The sequence below is a fragment of the Zingiber officinale genome, chromosome 5B (genome assembly GCF_018446385.1).
Source record: "Zingiber officinale cultivar Zhangliang chromosome 5B, Zo_v1.1, whole genome shotgun sequence".
Lineage (NCBI taxonomy): Eukaryota > Viridiplantae > Streptophyta > Magnoliopsida > Zingiberales > Zingiberaceae > Zingiber > Zingiber officinale.
The window spans coordinates 81015843-81026045 of record NC_055995.1 but is presented as its reverse complement, the minus strand read 5'-3'; positions in this window follow the sequence as shown (position 1 = coordinate 81026045).

Below are 10203 nucleotides of genomic sequence, written 5' to 3'. Positions count from 1 at the left end.
AACATGAATGTATTTTTTTTGCATATATGTGTTGGTTGTAGGACATACATGAAATAAAAAACAAAGTTCTCCGGACGATTTAGCCGATCGGTAAAGATAAAAAGTTGAGCTGTGACCTTAAACCCTTGTCATCATCAGCGATCGAGCGGCGACCTTAAACCCTTGTCGTCATCAGTGGTCGAGTGGCAACCTTAAACCCTTGTCGTCATCAGTGGTCGAGCGGCAACCTTAAACCCTTGTTGTCATCAGCGGTCGAGCAACGACCTTAAACCCTTATCGTTATCAGCGGTCAAGCGGTGACCTTAAACCCCTATCTACGTCAACGGTCGAACGACGACCTTAAACCCCAGTCTTCATCAACGGTCGAACGGTGACCTTAAACCCCTATCTACGTCAATAGTCGAGTAACGACCTTAAATCCTCATCTACGCAAAGTCTTTTAACCCTATCTAGGTCAATGGTCGAGCGGCGACCTTAAACCCTCATCTACACAAAGTCTTTTAACCTTGAAAATAGAACGACCAAGTAGATAAATCGTTGCCGATCGGATCGGGAGAAACACAAGGTCGAACGAAATTAAAATACAAAAAAATAAAGGCTAGCCAGACGGACAAGCATCCATCGACACTTTACAAGAGACAAAACATGATCAAGTGGCTCACTCCATATAATCTAATACATCGTCAGACAGCGAAGCAGTCAGCTGGTCCTGACTGATGACCTTGCTTGATAGAGCGGCAGGGAGATAACCGCCTCCCTGGAGTTGGCCAAACGTCCCTTCGATCGCTAGGTCGAACAGACGAAGAGCTCGATCGACGATCTTGTCGTTAAAAGCATCCTAGTGAATGTAGGCTTGTTTCATAAGAGCAAATCTACTCGACTTAGCTCCCTGATAAGTCTCTAGGGCCGCACGGGAGGCCGCCAGTTCTTTCTTCAATTTGGGCAGCTCCTCATCCTTGACGTCGAGCTGGGCCTTTACTGCAATCTGCTCGGCCAGTCATCCATCTGATGTAAGCCCTTTCGCATGTCACTATGCACTTCAAATTAATAAATATTGGAAACTCAATTAAACTCAAGAACAGATATGTAGTAAGGAGTCCCAAGTCGTATTTTTCCAAGAATAACTAGTAAATGTGTGAGTTCTAGAATTGAAATTCCTTTTGGGATTTCTAATGGAAATGAAGTTCGGTTATTGCTACGCTAGAATTGAAATGGGAAGTAAACCAACTAAGAGTAAACTAATCTATCGACCAACTAAACTAACTCATGAATTAAAACAAAGATAAGAAAGAACTAGCATCTTACTAAACTAGACTAAATGACACTTGTCAAAGTTAACCTAAACTACTTGAAGCTAAATTGAACCATGTGAAAACAATTCAAAGGATATAGAACTTCAAAGCAAATTAATCAAAAGAGTTTAGAAATGAGGAAATTTAGTGATAAAAAATTGAAGCTAAATGGTAAATTGAATGCAATTGAACTCTCAACAATGGTTTTGAATGAAGCACAATTGTAAACTGTGAATAGGACTAAGATTAACATTTTCTGTATCACGGTAAGGAATTGACTTCCATAAACTAAACTAACATAGCATGAATTAGAACCCTAGATCAAAATTGGAACATAAGACAATTAATTTGTAGAAATCTGAGGTGAAAACTCCTTTCAAATGTCTGATTAAGTCTGCTCTAAAATATAGAATTCAAATGCCAACTGAATTACAAGAAGAGAACTAAATAGTTTTTGGACTAACTAAACACACCAAATTCTAAGTAGAAGAAACTTTTCCGAATTCAAATCTAGATCTAAATGCAGAATTCAAATTGGGTTGAGTTTGGATGAGAAGAGAAACAAGTAAGAACATAAGATCTAACAATAGAATCTAAGATCTAGATTAAGAGAACATTCCACAACTCAGTTCATCGATCTGTTCCTTCCCTCTGTAGTGTCACAGAGTTGCTATTGGGAACGCCCTTCGAGTAGCTAGCGGTAAAGATCTGAACTCCTAGCTGATTCAGACGATGATCTTAGCCTTCAGAGAATGCCCATCGACCTCTCAATTGTCTAAATCTACCTGCGATCGAAGAACAGAGAACTCTTGGAATCACATATCCGGATCGATTTCGGAATTGCGTGCTGAAAGCGAAGATGAAATGGACTCGGAAGAACTGGGAGAACTCCACAGATACTTCAGATGGATGCATGCAACATCATATCGGGGAACGCCCTCAAATCTACGTGCGGATGACTCACAGAATTCAAAGTCACGAACGGGGAACACCCTCAAATCGCGCCTTGCTCCTTGATCACTGGATGCTGGATGGTTCAAAGCTCGCCGTCAACAATGGAACTCAACCTCAGATCTGGATGTGGAAGGGAACTGCGGGGACGAAGGTGAACAGTAGAGAATTGACGCGAGGAACAAATGGCGCCCGATCTCCCGTTTTCACTGTAGCTTCTCATCTTTTAAACAACTCCCAATCTGATCAGATGGTCCAGGATTCTTCCATCTTGATCAATGGTCCAAACTTCTCAAATCGGGATCAATAACTCTGGATCTTTATCAACGGCTGTGATCAACTTCCACTTGGCTCGGATGGATCAGATCTTCAATGGATGGCTTAGATCTGCTCCTTTCTTGAATGAATGACCAAGATTATTCTATAGCTTGATCGTCTTGTTTGAACTCCAATTCGAGCACAAATTTGGTCTGATCTGATCGGGTCCATGATCCTTTTGATGCCTACAAAGAATATATCAAATATTAGCATCAAATACCATGATTATAAGCTAATTTACAACTAAGTCCAAGATCAAATGCAATTTGTGAAATATAATGTAAATATGAGTTTAACCTATGAGTGGATCATTAAAAACTTGTATTATTATCAAATTATTGTAGCAAAATCATGGTTATCACCATCCTGTTCGTCTTGTAGTGTGGTCTTAGCCTCTTTTTGGTTTTCAGCCAACACCTTGAACTCTTTGTTTTTAATCTCCAAGTCCTCGATGGCCCGGAGCTTCCTGGTGTCAGCCAAACTCAGGTTCGTCTCAAAAGAGCTAACCTATTTCTCTAGTTGAGCCAGTTGGGTAGCCTGCTCAGAGTTTTTCTTTTTCTCGGCCTTCAGTTGCTCAGAGCTTGTACCCAGATCGACTTTTAATTGAGCTAGTTCGACGTTCAGTTGTTCCAACTACGCCTGGGAAGTCGTTGCCTGTCCGCTCGGAGTGCGCAACTTTTTAACTTCCTCCTCCAAAAAGGTGAGCCGCTGACACATGGCTAAACTCTCCACCCAGTACTACAAGAAAGTGAAGACATTTATTAAGAGCTGAGCGGTGACAATAATAAACACAAAGTACTTACCCCAGTAGACATCTGGGTATGGCTATCAGCGAGCACCCCCGGGGGTATAACCACCGCACGGGCACGAGCGTCGGCCCAAATTTGTGCAAGTAGCCCCTGGATGATTATTTGATGCTCCAGACCTCGGGACTCAGAGCTTGCAGTGTCACACCACTCATCCGTGGGTAGGTAGATGAATGTAGTTATGTGGCGCTAGCCACTCAGAACAATTGGGGCCGAGGTTGCCCTACCAGTTGACTGGGACATTTGCGCCGACTGGATGAAAGATTTCTGAATCTTCAGTCGTATAAAGGACACGGGCGACACAATGATTGTCCCTTGGGGCAACCCAGATAAGGATGGTGTGCGATCGGACGAAGGCGACATATGTGTGGCGGCCATTGCTGCTCGGGTACTGGTGTGGAGGTTGCCCCCCGCTCGAATGTAGGACACGGATTGGTCCTGGACGGAGTCTGTGAAGCCGACGCAGTAGAGCGGGCAATCATCTCCGTTCAATGTCTCTTTCGGATTATTAATAGCTCCCTAGAAGAAGCCAATTCCGAGCCCTCGCCTACGGCAATTACCGGAGGATGCTCAGGTGGAGGACTCACTACACCTGAGCGGGTCGCTCCACTTCCTTGGGTTGTGGCCTCTGTGCTCTCCTCGAGCGGGTCTTCTTGTGAGCCGATCGGCGGCAGACCATGGCTGTCCAACTCGGCTACGACCGCCACGTTGATCTCAGCGTCTATGAACTTGGCTTTGCCGGCTAAACGAGCGCGCAACATGACTTCGGCTACGAAAGAAAGGAAGAAATCAGTTAGATTCAAAAATTAAGCCAAGAAAGAGCGTACCTAAGCTACATGGGAGTCTTGTGCGGATCGGGCTCAGGCCGAACACGTATAGGACATCCTCCAGCAGTAACTTGTGTATATGATACTTCTGACCGACCAAACAGGAAGCTGCGTGAAGGTAGTCCGAGCGGCTCTTGTATATCTTGAGCTCTAGAGGATTCGATGCCTCTATTTGCCATCTGGTCAAGAAGTCTGATCACTTAGGAAAGCGAACAAAAAAGTAATATTCCTTCCAATATTTATTGGAGGATGACATCTTATCAAAGAAAACAAGCTCCACTCAGGCTTGGAAGAGAAAAGTCCTCGGCTCGGACAACTTGGGATAGTAGAAATAATGGAAGAGCCAAGGAGTAAGGGGAATGTGTGCAGGCAGAATAGAACAACGTCCCCGCACAGTAGCTAAAAGGAGTTCGACACCAATTAATGTAAGGAAATATAAAAATATTTACAAACTGCCGAGAAAAAGGGTGGATCGGGAACCGCAGATCGGTGGTAAATTAGTCCCGAATGAATCAAACGAAGCCCAGAGGTGGCTCGTTTGGGTGATCAAAAGCTGAAGGAAGGCCAATTTGATAGCCAAAGGGAATTTCAAAAACATCTCTTAAACTCTCAGCATCACCTCCATGAAACCGGGACTCAATGGATGTATACTAGAGTCCAGGGACGGAGGTGATAGGCTGGGAAGAGCTTGCCATCAGAGCAGTGACAGGAAATCAAGGAGTTTGATTGAAAGAAATAAAAACGTCACAAACACTGGACAGATTCGATGGAGGGAAGGTGAAGGCTTATTAGGAAGGTTGCTAGGATCGTCGGAGAAGACACAGGGGGCAATGACACTGATGCTCCTTCGTGAAGACAAAACCGCAACGAAGAAGAAAACACCAAGTGCGGAAAACGGCAAAGCAAGCGCGCTTATAAGTCCTACGACCGATCGACCTCAGCCGTCTGATCTAGCTTCATGAAAACCTAAATGAAGATCCTATCATTGATTTTGAAACGATGCACGTCTTGGGATAGGCGAATCTCCGCCTGTCACATCAAGCGTGCGGCGGCAGTAGTCGACACATGACATTCAATCATCGGACGCATTTAATGAGCTTAATTACAAAAGATATGGTCTCATGCTCGACCATAATCATCAAGGATTTGCATGGTCTTCAAGATATTTGGATGACATCAGCCTACTCCACGCTCACTCGAGGAAAATAATTTTTTCGTGTTCGTACTCATCCTCCCGATCGGCGCAAGGAACAAGCCACAGGGTTGAACCCTGCATCGGCATAGTAAAGCCGAGCAATGTCGGCTATCGGTCAGATCCATGATTGCAGATCAAGCATAGTCTGATCGGATAATGGAGCGTTCGGGCCGAGCGGACCTCAAATTCACTAAAAACACATTTTGTCTAGTCAGTCGGACTTGCAGCCTCCTTCGACTAGACTTAAAGGGGAAGCTTATGATGCGATGATAAGAAGAGCCTACTTGACGCAAGTCAATTGCCACGTTGAAGGAAAGTAAAAGAGGTCAACGCGTAAGGATAAGCAAGGTACAGTGTGGGTGCCTCGACCGATCGGAGGGATTACTATTCGGTCGGCCAGACGGTTGACAACCGATACTCTAATTAATCGACCCACCGAATAGGCCAGGAGCCCATGCTGAACAGGCTTGTAATACGGGTCGATCGGGGCGTCTGATTGGCTCTGAGTACGACGTTGGCATTGTACTCATAAACGGACTGTCCGACCTGTGCAAGGAATAACACTATGCAGGAGGGAAAGACAATTAATAAGGGGAAGAAAAAGCAAAGGGGAACACGACATCTGTTAATAAATGTGTAGAAGACAGGACAAAGATGTCTTCGGTTTGTCATTAAACTACACCAATAAATAAGGAAAGACGAAATGTCATCCAGAAAGGTATAAAAAGGGTCTACAGGTATGAGGAAAATGGAAGAAAAATATTTCTGAGTTGATAATTCTCTACTTTCTTACTCTCCTCTCCTGTCCTAACTAGGGCTGCAAATGAGCCGAGCCGAGCTCGAGTCGACTCGAGCTCGAGAAAATTGAAGAGGCTTGACTCGAGCTCGAGCGAGTTTCAGAATTTAAGCTCGACCATTTAATGATCGGCTCGAGCTAGACTCGAAAATGAATTTTAATGGAAAAACATGGAAATTTGAATTTGAACCTTGGACCTCTAGCAGCCCAGTATAACACTCTAGCCACAAATACCTCATCAATTTATTAGATTGTTTTGAAGTAATAATTATTTTAAATATTAGAATATTGAATTTTAGCCTAGCTCGAATAAGTTCGACGAGCCCTCGAGCCAGTGTTAAATGAGCTCGAGCTCGGCTCGAATGTTAAACGACCCGGCTCGAGCTCGGTTCGAGCTCAGTCAAATTCGAGCTCGAGTTGAGCTTTGACCGAGCCGCTCGCGAGCGGCTCGACTCATCTGCACCCCTAGTCCTAACTTAAGTATCAGAGGGTCAATGCCAGGGATCCCTTTCCTGATCTTGATTTTATTTTACACGATCATCAAAGTCTTCTCCCTGTCAATGATGATTCTATTCCTGACTTTTTAGATTCCTTCATTCGGACAAGATAAATAGCGGTTTTGAAGATATAATTGTTATAATATTATAACAGAATAAGAAATTATAATTATTATAATGTAAGTATTGTTGAATAGAAGTACGTGATTATAATTGTATAATCGTTATAATATGAATATTAAATGAATAGATAAATTTGTCCGATCAATTTAAAATTTAAATTTAAAATTAATTTATTAAAAAAAAAATCAAAATCGACTTAACACTGTCTGGAGGGCAACTATCCTAAGTTTAATAGGATGATGAGATGGAGCATTGTTTTATAAGAAAGGAAAGAGGGCTGCTCGAATGATAAAAAAAAAACAATTCTTTGTACTATTAAATTGCCATTTTATCTACTAAATGCCTAATTGACAAATAACATATTAAAGATGAACGTTTAATTCCATGTCATTCAAAAATAATTTGAGTGTGTTTTTTCATTAAATCTTTTATTTTATTTGAATTATAATTATTCTGTTATATGCTCTGGAAGTTAAAAATCAAGCTGAAATCTTATTTTCTTTAGGTATATATATATATATATACCCATGGCTACTAATCTGTAAGACTGGGAGACAAATGAGTGTATTCAAATAGACTCATCCTCTCAATCTAATTTGTTAACATAATAAACTTGATCCGGCTAAGATCAAGGGATAGGCAGGCTCTTCTACGCATCTGGATCGAATCTTTCTCGCTAGTTAGGTTTTGTCAGGTTACTTTCGTCAGCTCGACGACTGTTGTAAAGTGAATTGTGTTGGTGCAATCAACTTTTAGGATTTTAATATTTGATAATGGACAAAAGTTTAATCAGTTTGACTAAGGGTTGATCCAAATAAGACTTAATATTTAGAAAAGAGAAATCTAGTCAGGACTAGATGACTAATAAAGGTAAGTCCTAACCGGATGTTAGACAGATAAGAAGTCTACTGAGTTACTAGTCCTAACTGAATGTTAGGCAAGTGAAAGTCCTAGTGAGTGAAGCTAAATCCTAGTGAGTGAAACTAGGTGGTGGAAGTTCTGGTGAGTGAAATAAAGTAGTGAAAGTCCTAGTGAGTGAAGCTAGGTCCTAGTGAGTGAAGCTTGGTAGGGGAAGTCCTCGTGAATGAAACTAGGAGGTGAAAGTTCTAGTGAGTGAAGTTAGACTCTAGTGAGTAAAGCTAGGTAGTGAAAACCCTACTAAGTGAAGCTAGGCAGTGAAAAGTCCTAGTGAGCAAGCTAGATAGTGGAAAACCTTATGGGAAGGTAATCCTAGGTAATGAGAAGTTTTGGAAGAGTGAACTCCAAACATGTGTGATCGAACACACGGTCGATAAGATCAGCGAATCTTGAATACTGCTAATATTACTTTACTATTTTATATCTATTGTGCTAACTCAATGTTGCAAGTAAGTCTTAGTCAATCAGGTTAATCAGACACTAAGTAGGATCAGAGAAATTCCAAACATGTCTGGAGGACCAGATGTTTGACAGATAAGGTCAGGTAAATAACTGGAGGAGAGAGATCCAGTGAGTATAAGTCTGAATAGGACTGTAGGTGCCATTCCAACTTAAACCCATTTTGAAAATTTAAGTTGAGACCAAGACTCGATCCTGGTCGTGTTAGACAAGTTCTATGTCATAATTTTATTATATGTTAACTCTGTTTTACAGGTGATACGGGATGTTACGAGTTGACCTGGGTATGACATGACAGTCAAAGTCAAGGTTGTTGGAAGATCGGTGGCCGGCTTGAAGGGGGGTTGGATAGACGTCACCCCCAAATACTCGCTTCCTACGTATTTGTTAGCACAGCGGAATACAAACAATACAAATACAAATACGAAAGCTAAAGACTAAGAATGAGAAAGGCAAGCAAACCAATTGACACGTTCGTTTACGTGGTTCGGAGATAACTTGCTCCTACTCCACGGCGTGTCCGTAAGGTGGACGATCCCTCAATCCGTCGGTGGATTAATCCCCGGAAACTCCGGCTAGCACAATCCTCCTTGTCGGTGGAGAAACCTCGCCATAACTCGATCAAGAGCACTTGGATTGCTAGGGCACTAGTTGACTACTAATTAGATATTACCCACCACTAATTTCGTCAACCTCAACCAAGCTCCCAAGGCTTGGTTATATAGGCCATGGGTTGGAAAACCCCGCCTACCAGTCGACTGCTAAAACATGCAGTCGACTGCCCTCTGTGGAAATTCGACCGTTACATCCCAACGGCTCGATTCCACACTAACCGAGCGAACAGAGACATTCTGTTCGCTGCCAGTCGACTGCCAAAACATGCAGTCGACTGCTACAGTACTGCTACAGTAAACCCCTAAAACTAGGATTTTACTCCGAGTACAATTTCTCATGCACTCGTACCCTCACCCTTATGACTCATTTGACACTTCATTTGCAGCTTTGACCTCTTGCCTTCAAGCCTACTTCCTTTGGCTCTTGTCCCTTGGATGCATTCAAGCCCGCGGCTTGTCCCCAATGCCATCCTTCGCGTATGCCTCGAAGTCGCTTCCCTCGGCCCTTGTCCTCGCTGCCTTGTCCACGGTCCCTCGGATGCTCCATCCTTCACCGGACCCGAAGCCATCAACCTGAGTCACATGTGTATCCTGCAAACCTGCACAACTCAAATACACATATCAAATACAAGGGTGAACCTAACTTAAACTCTTTGCCCAAACACCAAAACACATGGTCTCGCGGACCATTGGGATTGCTCCAACAAAGGTAATGTGACAGTCAAGATCAAGGGGAGGTGGCAGCCAACGTACTACTCTTAGTAGGACTTTACTCTTCGTTCAACGCTAAGACCTTCATAATGAGGAGGACTGACTTAGAAGCCAGTCGGACCTAAGGGACCTAGTGCCCCATTCTTGTATTAAGACATCTATCATATATCCGAGCAGTTGATAGCCAACTGAGTTTAAGGTAAGTCTGACCTATCATAGATCCGGTCGATCATGAGTTCAGCCAGAATAAAGGGACCGAGCTGTTAGAGCAATCTGTGTGACCTTAGATTTTGATATTTGGATAAAAGTTTAAGTTAGGATTGTTGTTGTATTTGATATGTGCTTGTGAGTGTGCAAGATGTAGGTACAACAAGAAAAGTCTAAGTGGAATCTCACCAAAGGTGAAAGTCCAAGTGGAGTCTTGGCAGTGTAAGTTTAAGTGTGTAGTCTTAGCAACATAAGTTCAAGTGTGTCTTGACAAGGATGAAGATCAAGGCTAAATGAAGCTCTTGAAGGCAAGTCGTGAAAGATAGGAAAGCATTTGAGGGATGCAAGGTTGATGGAGGAGGTTAGAAGGCAAGGTCATGAGAAGACCTGACAATAAGGACAAGGCCAAAGGAAGTATCTTGAAGGTAATACGTAAAGAATGGGGAAGCATCCGAGGGACGCAACGTTGATGGAAGATGGCTAAAAGGT